At 47.0% G+C, this 18,255-nt stretch overlaps 1 protein-coding gene across 1 annotated transcript in view; it reads right to left on the minus strand.

The window, feature by feature from the left end:
- Positions 1-17,948, minus strand: part of LOC126273249 (whirlin-like) — a 509,290-nt gene extending 491,342 nt beyond the window's left edge. The window contains exon 1 of the mRNA XM_049976794.1: positions 17,908-17,948. The gene's annotated coding sequence lies outside the window, so the exon portion shown is untranslated. The remainder of the gene's footprint in view (positions 1-17,907) is intronic.
- Between the last annotated feature and the right edge of the window lie 307 nt (positions 17,949-18,255).

The raw sequence follows: 18,255 nt of genomic DNA on the forward strand, positions 1-18,255 counted from the left end.
CGCAGCCCAGCCGGCAGGCGGCAGAAGCAGAGCAGAGGCGGTCCGCGGTAATCCCATTGTGCGAGTCCGACTGAGCCGCCACAAAGGCCAGCCGCCCGCCCGCTGATCGATGTCTGCGCTCGCCGCAAAACCCGCAGCCCCAGCCACAGGCCAGCCAGACATAGGCAGGGCAAACCACCAGGCTACTGCTTCTGCCGCTGCCGGCGCCGCTGTGCTATTACACGTAGCACTTCCGTAACACGGTGTTACACAGTTCCTGCTGCAGGCAGAAGGGGTTGTAGAGTGGATGGAACTACACAAGAACTCATTAAAGATATTCTGACAAACACAAAAGCCAGGGTGAGATTCAGAGGAGCACTGTCATGCCGGGTGTTAAACAGGGAGATGGATTGTCACAATTGTTGTTCAATATAGCACTGGACGAAGTGATCAGGCAGTGGAGAGCAATAAACGAGGAAATGGGAATACCAAAGACCCATATGGGGGACAAAAAGGACAACAGGGCTCAAGTGGACTGTCTAGCCTTTGCAGACGACATAACAATACTAAGTGAGACGGAAGAAGACGCAAAGACAGCTTAAGTAAGGTAGCCAGAAAGGTGAAACTGAAGGTCGCCTATAACAAAATAAAGACATTAAATACCACTTCAGGCTGGGAAACACCGGAAGGCACTGTGCAAATGGTGGCCAAATTTAAATACCTGGGAGAATTTATAACAGGAAGGAACAGGAGCAAGGAGGGAATAACAGAGAGGATAAAGAAAATGAGGTCAGCCTTCTGTCTAACAAGAGAGTTATACAATAAAAAGAATATATCCACAGAGGCAAAGATAAGCCACTACAAGGCAACAGTGAGGAACGCAGTATTATATACTGCTGAGACGATGACGCTAGGAAGAAATGGGGCAAAACAACTAGAGAAAGAAGAGAGAAAAGTACTGAGAAAAATACTAGGTCCCAAAAGAGGTGGATGCGATGACCTAGGGAAAAGTTGTACTGAAACAAGACACGATATATGTGGAAATCAGACACAAAAGGGCAACGTTTGCTGGGCATGTAGTTAGGATGAGTATGGACAGAATCACGAAGAGAGTGTGGGAAACAACAGGGAGGACAAGGGGAAAGACAGGAACCAAGTGAGTTGCTGAACTTCGGAAGGATTGGTTGGAATTGTGGATCAACGTCGAAAGAAAGGAAAATTGTAGGAACAAATATACACCGACCAATATGCCGGAGATCAACGACAGAGAAGAATACAGGAAAAGATTAGAGTGTCACCAGTGGAGCAGACAGGAGAAAAGGGCACTGAAGATCTTGGAAGAAGAGTGGAAGAGAAGAAGAGGAAGAATGAAGAGGTTCTGGGAGGAGAAGAAGAGGAAAACGCAGTCCACTAAGGGGCTACCCGTGGTCCTGCAGAGGCCGTAACGCAAGAAGAAGAAAGTGTTGATAAGGAACATCTGGTGTCACCGCCAGACACCAAACTTGCTAGGTGGTAGCCTTTAAATCGGCCGCGGTCCGGTAGAATACGTCGGACCCGCGTGTCGCCCCTATCAATGATTGCAGACCGAGCGCCGCCACACGTCAGGTCTAGAGAGACTTCCTAGCACTCGCCCCAGTTATACAACCGACTTTGCTAGCGATGGTTCACTGACTTCTACACTCTCATTTGCCGAGACGATATTTAGCATAGCCTTCAGCTACATCATTTGCTACGACCTAGCAAGGCGCCAGTATCCGTACTTTTGATATTGTGAATCATGTACCATAAAGAGCGAAGTTCGTCATTAATGGATTAAAGTTAAGTATTCCACCAGCTACGTCCGTTTTTCTCAATTCTAATTCCCTTGCCATGTTCCAGACCTCACGTCAGCCTGCGTGAGCTAAAACGCGTGCATTTCGGCCTCCTTTACTAACACGGTTGGCTCTCCTGCCAACCACAACATTGGCGACGAGGCAAAACCGCGTTCTTATCGATATTGCCCTGATTTACTTGTGTAATGGCGTCGCCACAATCTCCAGATGTTCTGTCCGAATTTTATCGCTTACAGAATCAGCAGACGCAGGCCTTACTGGATGCCCTTGGACAGCTCGTCCAGGGTCAACGTGCGATGCAAAACAATGCGGCAGCAGCCGCTCCACCGATAACGCAGCCACAACACGCCTTTGCACCCACTTTTCGACCTTTTGATGCTGCACTGGAAAGCTGGACGGAGTGCTCACGCCAATTTGGATTCCATCTCGCCGCCTACAGAATTCAAGGTAACGAGCGGTAGCCTTTTCTCCTTTCTTCCGTAGGTGTGACCACGTACCGTGTGATAGGCAAATTATTTCCCCGATGCGACGTAGCAACTCTGTCCTACGAAGAAATTTTGTCTGCATTAGATGCATATTTCAAAGAATCAGTCAATGTAGTTGCGAAAAGGTATACCTTCTTTCGTACAAAACGGACGTCAGGTCAGACTAATCGGGAGTGGGTTGCAACATTGCAAGGCCTTACTAGGGATTGTGCTTTTGAGTGTCAATGTGGACTCCCTTATTCAGATACTATGGTACGTGATGCAATTGCACAGTTCGTTTCTAATGTTCGTATAAGGGAACAGATTTTAAAACTAGTCAATCCCTCCCTTCAACAAGTGCTGGACATATTGGATCGGCAGGACACTTGACTTTGCTCAGGAATCATTTGAAACTTCGCCAGCAGTGTGTCAGGTTAACCGGCCCGTCGGGCGAGCTGCACGGAGCACTAAACAGCCCGCGCGCCCGGCAGCGCCGCTGCCGCCAGGCTCTCAGCCACGTGTGTCGCGCCGGCAAGCAAATGCAGTGATCAAATCATGCCCGCGGTGTGCTACTAAACATTCGCGTGAGAATTGCCCGTCCCGCCAAGCTATTTGCTTTTATTATCATAAAAAGGACATGTTCAGAGTGTTTGCCAGAAAAAGCTCCGATCGGAAGCTCAAAACTGTTCCAGGCCCTTTGCTTCGCGCCGGAATCGGAATCGAACCATGGATATTCAGGCTCCCAAAACTTCGCCCAAGGAAATCATGTAGTTCATTCCACTCCGCGCAGTGCCACTCTCTCTAACAGTGACTGTGTTCGTCCCAAAAAACGTCGTGCGTCGACATCGCCGGAACTCCCGTCAAGTCGCAAGTGATAATGTACCAGTGTCAGTTCACGTTGCACGAGACAGTCGCTCTTGTCGTCAGCAGGACAATAAACTTTTTGTAGACTTGGAGATTAACGGCAAAGTGATACCATTCCAGCTCGATACCGGCGCTGCAGCTTCACTGATCCATCAAGACACTTACAAACTCCTGGGAAGACCTCCGTTGCGTGCCGCAAATGTTAAGTTAAGTAGTTATTCAGGTCAAGGTATCCCTGTGTTAGGACAGTGCAGCCTTCTTGCAACATACAGAGGACAAACAAAACTTGTGTCATTTTACGTCCTTCTTTCTTCTTCTGCAGTGAACTTGTTTGGTTTTGATTTATTTCAGTTGTTTAACTTGTCTATAGTAAATCAGGTCCTATCAGCGAACCAGACTGTGCCTTCAGACAGTGTTTCTCGTCCATGTGAAGAATTTGCAGACATTTTTGCACCGGGCCTCGGTTGCGCTAAGAACTATAAAGCACATTTGTAACTGTAAGTAAACGCGCAACTGAAATTTTTCAGAGCGCGCAATGTTCCCCACGCATTGCGTCATGAGGTCGCAAAAGCATTACACGATTTGGAATCACAAGGTGTAATTGAACGTGTTCAGGCTTCTCTCTGGGCATCACCCTTAGTAATTTTGCCAAAACCTTCCGGAAAATTGAGACTTTGTGTGGACTTCAAGGCAACAGTGAATCCACAACTAGTGATTGCAACTTTTCCTTTACCCCGCCCGGAAGATATTTTTGACAAACTGTGTTCGGGTAAATATTTTTCGAAGTTGGACCTCGCAGATGCGTACTTGCAAATACCGGTGGACGAAGAATCCCAGCACGTTTTGGTGGTTAACACGCATCTCGGTTTGTCTCGATTCAAACGACTGCCATTCGGGTGTGCATCCGCCCCTGAATTGTTTCAGCAATATCTACAAACCGTTTGTGCGTCGGTCCCTACTGCAGCAAATTATGTGGCCGATATTGTGATCTCCGGAAAGACGGAAGAAGAACATTTGGCCAATCTCAGAACATTCAAAAAATGGCTCTGAGCACTATGGGACTCAACTGCTGTGGTCATCAGTCCCCTAGAACTTAGAACTACTTAAACCTACTAACCTAAAGACATCACACACATCCATGCCCGGGGCAGGATTCGAACCTGCGACCGTAGCAGTCGCACGGTTCCGGACTGCGCGCCTAGAACCGCGAGACCACCGCGGCGGGCTCTCAGAACATTATTTCAGGTCTTGCGACAAAATGGTCTTCGCTTGCAGAAGGACAAATGTGTGTTTTTTGCTCGGGACCTGCCATATCTGGGACATGTAATCAATGCCCAAGGCATACATCCCAGTCCAAAGCACCTTCGTGCCATACAAGACTTGCCTTCGCCGCGGAATTTGAAGCAACTACAGAGTGTGCTGGGAAAAATTACGTATTACAATAAATATGTGCCGTATGTCTCTTCCATTTCAGCTCCGCTTCATCGCTTACGCCGTAAGGGTGTTCCGTTCGTCTGGACGACGGAATGCGAACACACCTTTCGCAAGTTGAAATCGGCGTTGCTTTAAATTACTTGCCTTACGCCATTCGATCCCCAGAAGCCCCTTTTGTAGATGGTTGATGCATCGGATTTCGGGATCGGTGCTGTGCATGCGCACAAAGGTAGATCGCACGAGCGCCCTATTGCCTTTGCGTCCAAATTGCTCTCGTGTGCTCAAAGAAATTATTCACAGATCGAGAAAGAAGCATTGGCTCTCGTATTTGGTGTTACAAAGTTTCATGATTTCTTGTATGATCGTCACTTTACCATCATCACAGACCACAAACCTTTGACATCGCTGTTTCATCCGACCAAGCCTGTACCTCCACGTACGGCGCAGAAATTCATTCGCTGGTCTATTTTCCTCTCGCACTACCGCTACGAGATGTTGTATCGGTCCACTGCTAAGCACGGAAGCGCCGATGCGTTGTCCCGCTTGCCTGTTGCTGAGGATAGAGCATTCGATTCCTCCGAACTTGCTTGGATGTTCATTGATGCGGAAACCGATGACGTGGTCGAATCGTTTCCGATTGATTTTCGTCGTTGTCCCGCTTGCCTGTTGCTGAGGATAAGGAATTCGATTCCTCCGAACTTGCTTTGCATGTTCATTGATGCGGAAACCGATGACGTGGTCGAATCGTTTCCGATTGATTTTCGTCGTGTAGCTACACCACTGCTGCCGACCCTGTCCTTGCTCCCGTTCTCCGTTTTGTTGCTACGCAATGGCCCTTGTCAAAGTCACGGATCGGGGACCCGTTGGTTCGCCGATTTTTTGCTCGCAAGGAGAGACTTTTTGTACGACGTGGTGTTTTGCTGTTGCTTTCTGATAATGATCAGTCCAGGGTCGTGGTACCACATTCGTTACAGTCCTCTGTCTTACAGTTTCTCCACCAAGGACATTGGGGTATAGTGAGAACGAAACAACTTGATCGTCAGCATTGTACTTGGTTCGGAATCGATGCCGCGATTACGAATATGTGCTCTTCTTGCCCGGTGAGTGCCGAACAACAATCAGCACCACCGCGGAAACTGTTTGCAAGACCAAATGCCACTTTCCCTTGGCAACGCTTACACATCGATTTTGCTGGTCCATTCTGGAATGCTCGATGGTTGGTTGAGGTAGATTCATTCAGTACTTTCCCTTTGTTGTCCGGATGTCTTCCACGACGTCATCTGCCACCATCCAAGCGTTATCCGCTATCTTTTGCATTGAAGGTCTTCCACAGACTATTGTTTCCGACAATGGCCCATAATTCATGTCTGCAGAATTTCAGTCATTCTGCAAGGCCAATGGTATTCAACATCTGACGTCCGCGCCGTTTTCGCCACAGTCAAACGGCGCCGCTGAACGATTGGTCAGGATTTTCAAGTCCCAGATGTTGAAGTTGAAAGAGTCGCATTCTCGGGAGGACGCGTTATTGCTCTTTTTGTTCTCGTATCGCTCTCAGCCCCGGGATGGTCGCTCGCCGTCTGCTTTCAGCGACGGTGCCGTCCGGTCAGCATCCCGGGGACCCCTCTACTGGCTCGCCTCAGCCCCAGGTGTTACCGACGCTGCCTTCCATTTTGCCCCATGGCAACGCGCCGCCGCCGCCGCCGCCGCCGCCTGTTCTCCCGTCGGCGCCGCCCGCAGTGGACGCGTCGCTGCAACCGCCGGGCGCCTCCCTGGGTCACGCGCTGCCGATCGCTTCCAGTGACCAGTTGTCCTCCGACATGGAACTCTCCGGACCATGTGTCGTCTTCGCCCGTCGGGTGCCCCGGCCCGATGGAGGTCGACCCTTCGGCCCCTCCTGTCTCTCTACGGGCGCATACACCGCATATTGGCGTGCACCCTGGAGCAGGTTTTCAGGCGTCTCCTAGCTCCCCGCGGTCCGAATGGCAGGGTGCGGGTGGCACAGCCTCGCCTGTTGTTAGGCTCCCCACCTCGTCGCATACGTCAACATGCGGTCCTCCCCACGGCGGGCGGAAGCCTTATGCCACAACCGTACGCCGATTTGCGGGGGAGGAATGTGGTGTCACCGCCAGACACCACACTTGCTAGGTGGTAGCCTTTAAATCGGTCGCGGTCCGTTAGTATACGTCGGACCCGCGTGTCGCCGCTATCAATGATTGCAGACAGAGCGCCGCCACACGGCAGGTCTAGAGAGACTTCCTAGCACTCGCCCCAGTTGTACAACCGACTTTGCTAGCGATGGTTCATTGACTTCTACGCTCTCATTTCCCGAGACGATATTTAGCATAGCCTTCAGCTACGTCATTTGCTACGATCTAGCAAGGCGCCAGTATCCGTACTTTTGATATTGTGAATCATGTACCATAAAGAGCGAAGTTCGTTATTAATGGATTAAAGTTAAGTATTCCACCAGCTACGTCCGTTTTTCTCAAATCTAATTCCCTTGCCATGTTCCAGACCTCACGCCAGCCTGCCTGAGCTAAAACGCGTGCATTTCGGCCTCATTTACTAACACGGTTGGATCTCCTGCCAACCACAACAGAACACATATCCAAAATGTGTACCATTTGAATATAACCTATTTTCCATACAAACACTACAATCGCGGATATTGTTTCCTTTTTAAAACCTTTTACTACTAAATCCCCTCAACAATCCGCAGAAACCAGTAAAAGGAATTGTAAAACACTCTATAGGTAGATAAATAATCATATATTAATGTGTATCACGTGAAATATTAAACCATATGAATTTCTTTTCAGGAAATGCTTTAACTCAGCCAGAATCAGACCACTGCCAATAGACTTTACCTAGGCAGATAAGAAATAAGTTACCGAATCACAGATGACATGCAACAGGCAGAGAGATGAGGAACAATCAATTGGCCACCGGCAATACGTCATACATAGTCACGGGAAGCTGCTAACAAGACGGACCTAGAAGCAATTTTTCTGATCGTAGCAAGTCATCAGAACGTCCAGGTAACACTAAAAGGGGGTGCTACTACGTCATACACAAGAACCTACACCGATATAAAAGAGGGATAGAGTGGTTCCAGTACTGTTTTACAGTCACTGGGATTATTAGTCGTCACTAATATAATTTCTGACACTTGAGCTGAGTAGCAGCCTGGAGAAGCTTTTATCCTACGGGGTAGGGGTTAAAATAAAAGAGCATGTTCAGACCTCAGTCTGTTACGCACGCAGCAACGACAGTTATGGGAAACTGTTCCCCACTGGTGAGCATCAATAGCAGCAGCAGCGTGATAATGAGGTATTACGACTGGGTCCTGATTGAGTTCCTATTCTATGCGCAGGAGGGTTTTATGCTGTGCACAGGCAATCCTGTGCTCGTGGCAGCCGGAACAAACTTCAATTCAAAGCGTTTATCTCCGATCATTAGAGTAGAGGGTAAAAGCACCACCTCTCTGTGGTTTTCTATTCAATAAAAAGTTCAAATGTGAGTAAATTTCTAAAGGAGCAAACTGCTGAGGTCATCGGTGCCTAGACTTACACACTGCTTAAACTAACTTACGTTAAGGACAACACACACACACACACACACACACACACACACACACACACACACACACACACACACACACACACACACACCCATGCCTGAGAGAGGACGTGAACCTCCGTTGGGATAACCGCGCGATTCGTGACATGGCACCCTCAACCGTGAGGTTAATCCGCGAGGCTTCCTTTTAGCAACAGACTTCCTACTAACACCCCTGTGGTGATGAGAACGAAGCACTCCCTCACACCTTCATATGATATCCAAGAATGAGATTCCATTGGCCGGAGGGCTGAAGCACGTAACACTTTCTACGTATTCACCTGAGTACAAGCATAACGCCTGCGGAACACAATAGTTGTAAACACCTGCATTATATTCTTACATACTATTGTATAACGAGTGGCAGCAGGGTCAGTGAGCAGCCAGGCATTAAGTGACCGTGACCTACATGCACATCTATAGTATACAAATCACCTTATGTTGATTGCCGGAGGATTCTTCGCGTACCGCTGTCACACCCACTATTTCTGTACCAGTTGTGAATTTTCCCTTTATGTTCAGTTCGCAAAATACAGGTGTGGAAACCGTCCACTTGACTCGTACACCTAGCCGAGGTGGGATGACTTGCGTTTCTCAACAATACAGATGCACATTTCTCAACAATACAGACAGCCGTACTGTAAGTGCAATCACAAAGAACGGGTACCTGCGAAGAGGCCAAACACGCGGTTCTTGAAGAGAGGCAGCAGCTTATTCAGTAGTCACAGTGACAGCGGTCTGGGTGACTGATCTGGCCTTGTAACATTAGCCAGCAAGACCTTGCTGCGCTGGCGTAGTGAACTACTGAAGCCATGGCGGAAACGACAGCACGTATTTTCTCTGAATGCATGCATCTTTTCGATATGACTTGGGAGAGCTGTCTTCGGACAACAACAGCAACGCAGGACGAAACAATATATTAGAGGACTCTTGTACGAACGGACAGCTTTCGGAACTTCAGAAGAAAACCACGTCGTATTCACCACCCCTCTCTTGTAACGTGTGGCATTTTAGTTGGGTTGTCATCTCCGTGACGCTTTCGCTCTTACTAAAAGCTCCTGTGACGAAATGCGCTGCTCTTCTCTGTTTCCTCTAACAATCCTATTTGATAAGGGCCCCAGACATACGAGCAATACTCGAATATCGGTCGAACGATCTCCTTCACGGTTGGACTATACTGTCTGAGGATTCTTCCACTGCATCACAGTGTGGCATCTGCGGTACCTACGATGAGTTTTATGTGGTCGTCCAACTTTTAAATCCCTCCGTATGCATACCATTAGTTGTTTAATGGACAGGATTCCTTCCAATCAGTGTAATCAAATAGTAACGCGTATTTATACACTATATCCTACATTTGTGAGGAAAAATTACGAGTCTGCTTGAAAAAATTGTCTAAATTTGTTTGCGTGTAGGACATGACTCCTGTTTAGTATCATTGCACGCCTTATCTTCTACGTTGATTCCCACTGACACAGTCCAATAAATCGGATATTTTATGTGTGTATTTCTCTGGAAGAAATTGTTTATTTGGTACTTCGTCAGTAAATTACGATGTTGCTAATACACAAAGTACATCATTCAGTAAGAATTACAGTACATCTTACGTGAGGGGGGCGGGGTGCCTCATCAGAACGCAATATCAGACAAAAGTCAGAGATTGTGGAACTATGTACGTATGTATGTATGTATTGAACTGGGGACCTAGAAACGATGGAGAGGCGTCGGCCGGGGTGGCCGAGCGGTTCTAGGCGCTACAGTGTGGATCCGCGCGACCGCTACGGTCGCAAGTTCAAATCCTGCCTCGGGCATAGATGTGTGTGATGTCCTTAGGATAGTTATGTTTAAGTAGTTCTAAGTTGAAGCGGACTGATTACCTTAGAAGTTAAGTCTCATAGTGGTCAGAGCCATTTGAACTATTTGAACGATGGAGAGGCTTCGTTCCAGCCGCAGACCTCAGTGGGTAAACAACCTCACAACAAGCTACTGCAGTCCATTCACCCCTCCGCCGCCTCACACCGAACCCAGGGTTGTTGTGAAGTTCGGCTTCCAGTGGACCCCCACCCCTCCCCCGCGAACGTCTCCTTCCAGACGAGTGTAACCACAATGTTTGCATGGTAGAGTAGTTATAGTGGATCTGTACGTGGAAACAGTGTTTTTGCAGCAATCGTTGACATTGCGTAACTGAGACGGAATAAGAGGACTCAGCCCTCATTCGCCGAGGCAATGGAAAACCACCTTAAAAACCATCCACAGTCTGGCCGGCACACCGGACCTCGACACTAATCCGCCGGGCGGATTCGTGCCAGGGACCGGATCTTCTTCCCGCTCGAGAAGCAGTGCGTTAGACAGCACGGCTAGCCGGGCGGGCCTTTTGGAACTATAATCTCCAAGGTTAAAAAGAAAGGAGAGAACGTTTCAAGGACGATATTTTCTGCTACGGGAGTAGAAGTCTTTCACTCTTCTATTACACTTTCGACATTACGCTGTTCTCAAGCATCTACACACCTTCAGTGCAAGGTACCAGGAGAATATATTGGGTTAAATCAATAGTACGAACAACAAACTCGGGAATTTCCTAAAATGCATGAACTCTCAAATATTCGGTGCCACGTCATGGTACAGATATACAAGGTGACAATTACTGAACGATATGAAATAAAATGGTCGTAACTTCTGAACAGTTTGCGTTGGGACGTTCAAACTAAACGGTTGGCCCCGGCGCATGATGTGGATAAGTGTACGCTGTATACTGTTTAGTGACGAAGCCCTGTTTTATTTGGGCGGGTTTGTCAGCGCATTTGAGGGGCTGAGTATCGGCATTTCGCGATAGAGAAGTCTCTTCACCCTCAACGGGTGACTGTGTGGTGTGCAATATCCATTCACGGAATAATCTGTGCGATATTCCTTGATTGTTCAGTGACTACCGAACGGTACGTGAAGGTTTTGGAAGATGATTTCATCCCTATTATCCAAAGCGACCCTTATTTCGACAAGATGTGGTTCATGCAAGACGGAGCTCGACTCTGTCCAAGCAAGAGAGTGATGTGCTGTAGGAGCAATTTCCGGACCGCATTCTGGCTCTGGGATATGCAGAGTCCAGTGGCATGGGCCTCTATTGGCCGCCATATTCTCCGGATCTGAACATATGCGACTCCTTTCCGTGGGCTTTATTAAAGACGAGGTGTACAGCAATAAATCCGAAACAATTGCTGAGCTGGAAACAACAATTCAGGAGATCGTCGACAGCATCGATGTTCCCACACCTCAGTGTACCATACAGAATTTCGCTACTGGTCTGCGCCACATCATTGCCAATGATGGCAGGCATATGAAGCATGTCATAAATTAAATCCGAATAACTGTTTTGACGTTTACATGTTGAATAAAGTGTGTACACACCGTAGTTTTTTCATGTAGTGCAATAATGGTCACCCTGCAAGTTACAAGCAGTGGTCCCCTTTTAGGGTTGTATCCCCTGTTATAGCCTATTAACAAATTATAGGTGCATATGTAGCACATATTGCTAATTTTTCTACCTGGACATCAGCACGAAGGGTTTCGTGGCAGGGTTTATACTTAGCAGAGAAGCAAAGGCTGTGGTCTTCTGCAGCCATAAACGGAAAATATTATCCTCTAAATAGTTGATACACGCTGCAGAGACATACCACAATAAGTTTACGGGTAACAGAAGGAGCTGCGCCTGGCGCAGACCACACACTGCTCATACAGGAGCCTTTAGTTTCAAGGCTTATGAGAGCCAGAGAGAGCGGAGACCAGCCTAATCAAGTATATTATCATAAATTACTAGCGGTCGGTGTTGTGACTGACAATTCGCAATTTTTCACAAACACAGTGTTTACTGATGTACGTTGATGACTGAACATACAAACGAAAGGTAACAATAATGAAAAAGTCTCCTAATTGAGGCAAACAAAAGTTCACTTACAATTTTTGACAAAGGTTCGTGGTAACACACTAACACACTAGTAACAGTCCAATTCTGAGACGAAGACGTAATCTTCAGCGGACGCAGTACACTAGGTCGGCATCTGGCGGGAACTGATCTTCGGGCATGGTTCTAGCACCTAAATAGCTGTCTCCAGCCAATTAGGAGTTGACGTAGTGATACTTCCTGCAGGCTGTGGCTCGAGCTTCCCCTGCAGGAAGTAGTGCTCGGAATATCTGTTTCCATTACCTTGTATGTAAATAGCCGGTGCTTTTGGGTACGCCTTGGGCATAGACTACCTTGTCCTCTGTGCTGTTATATATGTTGCCGGCCCCCAGTGGCTACCTTGGCTCCGATAAAACAGTCGGGGTGGTAAATTTCAGAATTGCGATAAGAGAACTCGGAAAGTCCTCCTTCCATTAGTAAATATGGACAAATATGTGTTTTCTGACAAGTGTTCCAAATACAGGGTGTTACAAAAAGGTACGGCCAAACTTTCAGGAAACATTCCTCACACACAAATAAAGAAAAGATGTTATGTGGACATGTGTCCGGAAACGCTTAATTTCCATGTTAGAGCTCATTTTAGTTTCGCCAGTATGTTCTTCCACCTACGCTCAATGGAGCACGTTATCATGATTTCATACGGGATACTCTACCTGTGCTGCTAGAACATGTGCCCTTACAAGTACGACACAACATGTGGTTCATGCACGATGGAGCTCCTGCATATTTCAGTCGAAGTGTTCGTACGCTTCTCAACAACAGAGTCGGTGACCGATGGATTGGTAGAGGCGGACTAATTACATGGCCTCCTCTCTCTCATGCCCTCAACCCTCTTGACTTTCATTTATGTGGGCATTTGAAAGCTCTTGTCTACGCAACCCCGGTACCAAATGTAGAGACTCTTCGTGCTCGTATTGTGGACGGCTGTGATACAATACGCCATTCTCCAGGGCTGCATCAACGCATCAGGGATTCCATGCGAAGGAGGGTGGATGCATGTATCCTCGCTAACGGAGGACATTTTGAACATTTCCTGTAACAAAGTGTTTGAAGTCACGCTGGTACGTCCTGTTGCATTGTGTTTCCATTCCATGATTAATGTGATTTATAAACAAGTAATAAAATGAGCCCTGACATGGAAAGTAAGCGTTTCCGGACGCATGTCCACGTAACATCTTTTCTTTATTTGTGAGTGAGGAATGTTTCCTGTAACATCCTGTATAAGGAAGTCCACTGGTCTCTTTCGTCATAAATATTTTTCTGCATAATATATCGCTGAAAACAAAACATAGCGTTATTTAGAAGTTTGCTTCTCATAGATGAGCCGAGATTTCCTTCCTGCAAACGGTGAACGAACGCAGCTCGTTAGTTTCACGTGGGATACCAGCGACAGTGCATTTTCTCCTTTTCATTGCGTATTTAATACACTGTCCAGTTATATTAACGTGACTACCTATCAAAACCCTAAGCAACAACATTTCGCAGCGCTGATCTCTGCGAGACGTGCAGGAAGAGAGTCTTGAGTCTGGAAGGTAGCGACAGGGATGTGCAGCCACGGCGAGTCCAGTGTCGTTGCCAGCTGCGCTAGCTTCCTCAGTTGAGAACCCGCGTCGCGAACTGCCCAGTCGATTTGGCCCCATAGATTCTCGATGAAGTTGAAATCCTGGGAGTTCGATCGGCAAGACAGTACGGCAAACTAAACTTGGGGTCATTCAAATCACGCATGTATACAGCGAGCTGTATAACACGTTGCATGGGGTCATTCAAATCACACATGTATACAGCGAGCTGTATAACACGTTGCGTTATCCTGCTGGTAGGTGCCATCATAGCCCCGAGAGAAACAAACTGGTTGTGAAGTGGGGGGGGGGGGGGGGATATAACCCCATGGACAGATCCATACTTTCCTTGGTCCATTGTGCTTTCCTGAATGACGTTATCACCCAGGGAATGCCAAGGAAACATTCCTCAGACCATAACTCTTCCTCTTCCAGTCTCGACCCTTTGCTTCCAGAAGTGTCACGCCATACATGCCATCGGCCATCTGTCCAAGAGATCCTGAAATTTGATTCATCAGATAAGTCCACATGTTGCCATTCGGTGGATGCCCAGTTGCGGTACAGGCGTACAAATTCCGCCTTCGTCGCCGGTGAACAGCAATCAGCATGGGTGCATGAACCAGGCGCTGGCTGCAGAGGCCCCATACAGCAACGTTCGCTGAACGGTCGTTGAGGGGACACTGTTGGTAGCCTCTTGGTATATCTGGGCGGTCAGTTGCTCAATAGCTGCACGTCTATTCGGCGATACACATCGCCGCTGTCGTTCACCCTTGTCATTTATGGCTTGTGCTGCACCAAAGATACCTAAGCGCCGGTTTTGGGTAGCGCCATTTAATCCTGCACCGTATACTTTAACCACGGTGGTACGCAAATAGTTTAGAAACAGCCTTTTCGTAAATACTTCCACCCTTGATCCCAAAGTCAATAACCATGCCCTTTTGGCCGTCAGATAAATCGCTCCTGGCCATTGAATGAAGTCACTAGTGTGCCCCAGAACAACTTAAGCCACGAAACAACTTTGAATTGGTATTTCGGCAAAATAAGTGTATCTGCTTTAAGAAAGTAACTCAAAAGACGCATTGTCGTAAGAGGTTTAAGTATATAGGAAACTAATTACAATGGGGCCAAGCAAACGGTTGGATGTGCCACCAGGATGCATGCATTATGTTGGTGAGCTTCGCAAAATCAATAAGGACATTCTATGTTTCTGTAGCGAAGCGAAATACATTGCGTAATCCATACCAGTATTCGTCTTCCCTTCAGTTTTTCTTTATGTTTTTTGTTATTACTATTACTTATTGGTTCATCAGTTTTGTGTGTTTCATTCCCTATACCAAATCGACCAGAAGGCGTTGCTCAGGCAATTGAGAGAGAAATGGGGCGTCTCAGTATGTACTGAGTGGAAGGGGACTTACGATTCCGGTAATTGCCTCACGATTTGTGTGTCCATCCCCTCGTGGGAAATCGGGAAGCCGATTGTAGCGGAAGCCAGCTGCGTAAAGTTCACCTCACCAATACAGCTGGGAATACGTTCGTCGCGGAGAGAATGTACCTCATCTCACCAGTTCGTAGTAAAGGTCTGGCCTCTGATGGAGAGTGCTGTTTCAAGCACTCTTTCTGTTATGATCCGCCAACGGCCCTTGCTTAAAACCCACTTTTTCACTGTTTGGTCTTTACCATAAAGTTGTTATTGCGGCTAAGAAGGTGAGGTCTCCAAAGGGTGTGTCATCGTTATTTTCAGCCCATCTATACCGTATAAGGTATTTGAGGCAGATTGTGTATTATTAAGAGAACATCAGGCAACAGGAACCAAGCGAATGAGGCATTTGAAGACACTGACTTTATATGCGGGAACGGAGAGCTCTGCACCGCCGGTCATTCTGATTTAGGTTTTCCAAGGTTTTCCTAAACAATTTCAAGCAAATGCTGGGACAGTTCCTTCAGGAAGGCTAGGCAGTGGAACATGGTTCGATTACAGGTTCTGCCAGTGATGTTTCCTTGATGTGAAGTCCTGTGCGGGGTGCTCTCAGCTTCGTGAGGCCAACTGAGGACGTTCTCCATCGAATAATAGCAGTTTCAGTGCCAATAAACTCCACAACGCAGAGGATGACACGGCGTTCGGTCGAACCAGATTGGCTCCTATGGATAGAGGGTCAGAATTCGAAATTTACCTTTACCTAATGATAACAATTCCTGCAACATTGTGAGACGATCTCTGGGTTAAGGAATAACTAAAAGTTTTCACTACTTGTGCAACTACACTTAAAAGTAGTTCTTTTTAAAGGTTACCAGTGTCCAAATAAAATTTCGTCTATGGAATACAAGTTTTACAGAAGTAGAGTTTTTAGGCTACATTTAAAGTTTGCTTTGTTACGTGTCCGATATTTTATGTTATTGGGCATATGATGAAATGTTTTAGCAGATGCGTATGCTACTTCTTTTGACAGCTTTAATAATGTGTAACGAAAGTTAGTTTTTTCCGTCTAATGTTGCAAGTGCAAACGTCACTGTTGTTGTTGTCGTCGTCTTTAGTCCGAAGACTATTTTGATGGTGTTCAAATGTGTGGGAAATCTTATGAGACTTACCTGCTAAGGTCATCAGTCCCTAAATTTACACACTAGTTAACGTAAAATATCCTAAGGACAAACACACACACCCATGCCCGAGGGAGGACTCGAACCTCCGCCGGGATCAGCCGCACAGTGACGCAGCTGTATTCTGTGTGAGCCTCTTCATCTCCAAATAATTGCTGCAACCTGCATCTTTCTGGATCTGTATTCATCTCTTCGTCTCCCTCTACGATTTTTACCTCCGTCGATCCATTCTTTTGGTCAAGCTGTGCCACAAATTTCTTGGACCCCCAGTTCTGTTCGATACTCTCCCATTAGTTACGTGATGTGCCCGCCAAACCTTCAGCATTCTCCAGTACCACCACATATCGAAAGCTTTTGTTCTCTTTTTATCCAAACGGTTTATCGTCCATGTTTCACTTCCATACATGGCTATACTCCAGACAAATGTTTTCGCAAAAGATATATTCGATGTTAACAAATTTATTTTCTTCAGAAATACTTTTTGTGCCATTGCCATTCTACGTTTTATATTCAATACACTTCCATAATCAGTCATTTTGCGGCACATATAGCAAAATTCATCTACTACTTTAAGTGTCTCGCTTTCTAATCAAATTCCCTTAGCATCACCTGAATTAATTTGACAACATTCCATTATCCTTCTTTTGTTTTTATTGATGCTCATCTTATATCCTCCTTTCCGAGGCACTGTCTATTCCGTTCAACTGCTCTTCCAAGTCCTCTGTTGTCTTTGACAGAATTGCAATGTCATCGGCAAACCTCAAAGTTTTTTTTTTTCTTCTCTCTGAACTTTTATTCGTACCCCAAATTTTTCTTTAGTTTCCTTTACTGGTTGTTCAATGCACATATTGAGTAACATCGGGGATATGCTACAAGCCTGCCTCACTCCCTTCTCAACCACTGCCACCCTTGACTCTTATAATTGTACTCTAATTTCTTTACAAGTTGTAAATAGCTTTTCGTAACCTGTATTTAACCACTGCTAAGTTCAGAATTTAAAGAGAGTCTTCTAGTCAATATTCTGCTCAAACTATGACTGATAATTTAGGCGAATCTCCGTAGCGAGTATGTATATATATTCTAAAAGTGCAGTTAGAATATCTAACTCCTTGAAGAGGTATCACAGGCTGACTGCAGAAGAACACCACATATTATTTTTAAGTTTGGAAATTGGTGGTAGCGACTTATAGGACCAAACTGCTGAGGTTATCGGCCCTTAAGCTTACACACTACTTAATCTAACTTAAAGTAACTTACACTAAGGACGCACACACACACACACACACACACACACACATACACACACACACACAGACACACACACCCATGCCTTATTATTCTTACTGCTCGGTTTTGTGCAGTCGCTACTTTATAAAGGGTGAGGTACCCAATAAAATTATTCTCTAATATGTCACTGAGTGAAAATAGTGCAGAATATTTACGAGGCTGTTGTTTGCAAAACGTAATCAAGAGGAAGAGAAAGAGCAGCTGAACTGTATTGAGTAGCACAGTAACACGCTTCTCACAGGTCAAGGTTTCGGGTGGTGTGTGGGAGCGTACTAAAGCAGATGGAGGCGAGCGTCAGAAGAGTCGTGGGCGCCGCCTACCTTGCGCACGCTCTTGTCCTTGGTGCGCGGGTAGAAGCGCGGCGCCGGCGGGGGCGGCGCGACGACGACGGGCGGCGAGGCGCGGACGTACTCCGGGGGCGGCGACGTGGGCCGGCCCTGGCGGTCCATCCACGAGTAGGCCTGCCGCACCAGCCACGGGCCGGCCGGCGCGGCCCCCGGCGGCGGCTGCGGGGGCGGCGGCGGCGGCGGCGGCAGGTTCGGGCTCTTCACCGTCATGCTCAGCTTCCGGCACGACTTCAGCATCTGCCGACATTCCTTCCGATTATTGCATAGTTAAACACCTGCCACCTACTGTTTTAAGACATGCCATAAATCTACAGCAAAAAA

Source organism: Schistocerca gregaria, chromosome 5 (assembly GCF_023897955.1).
Source record: "Schistocerca gregaria isolate iqSchGreg1 chromosome 5, iqSchGreg1.2, whole genome shotgun sequence".
Classification (NCBI taxonomy): Eukaryota; Metazoa; Arthropoda; class Insecta; order Orthoptera; family Acrididae; genus Schistocerca; species Schistocerca gregaria.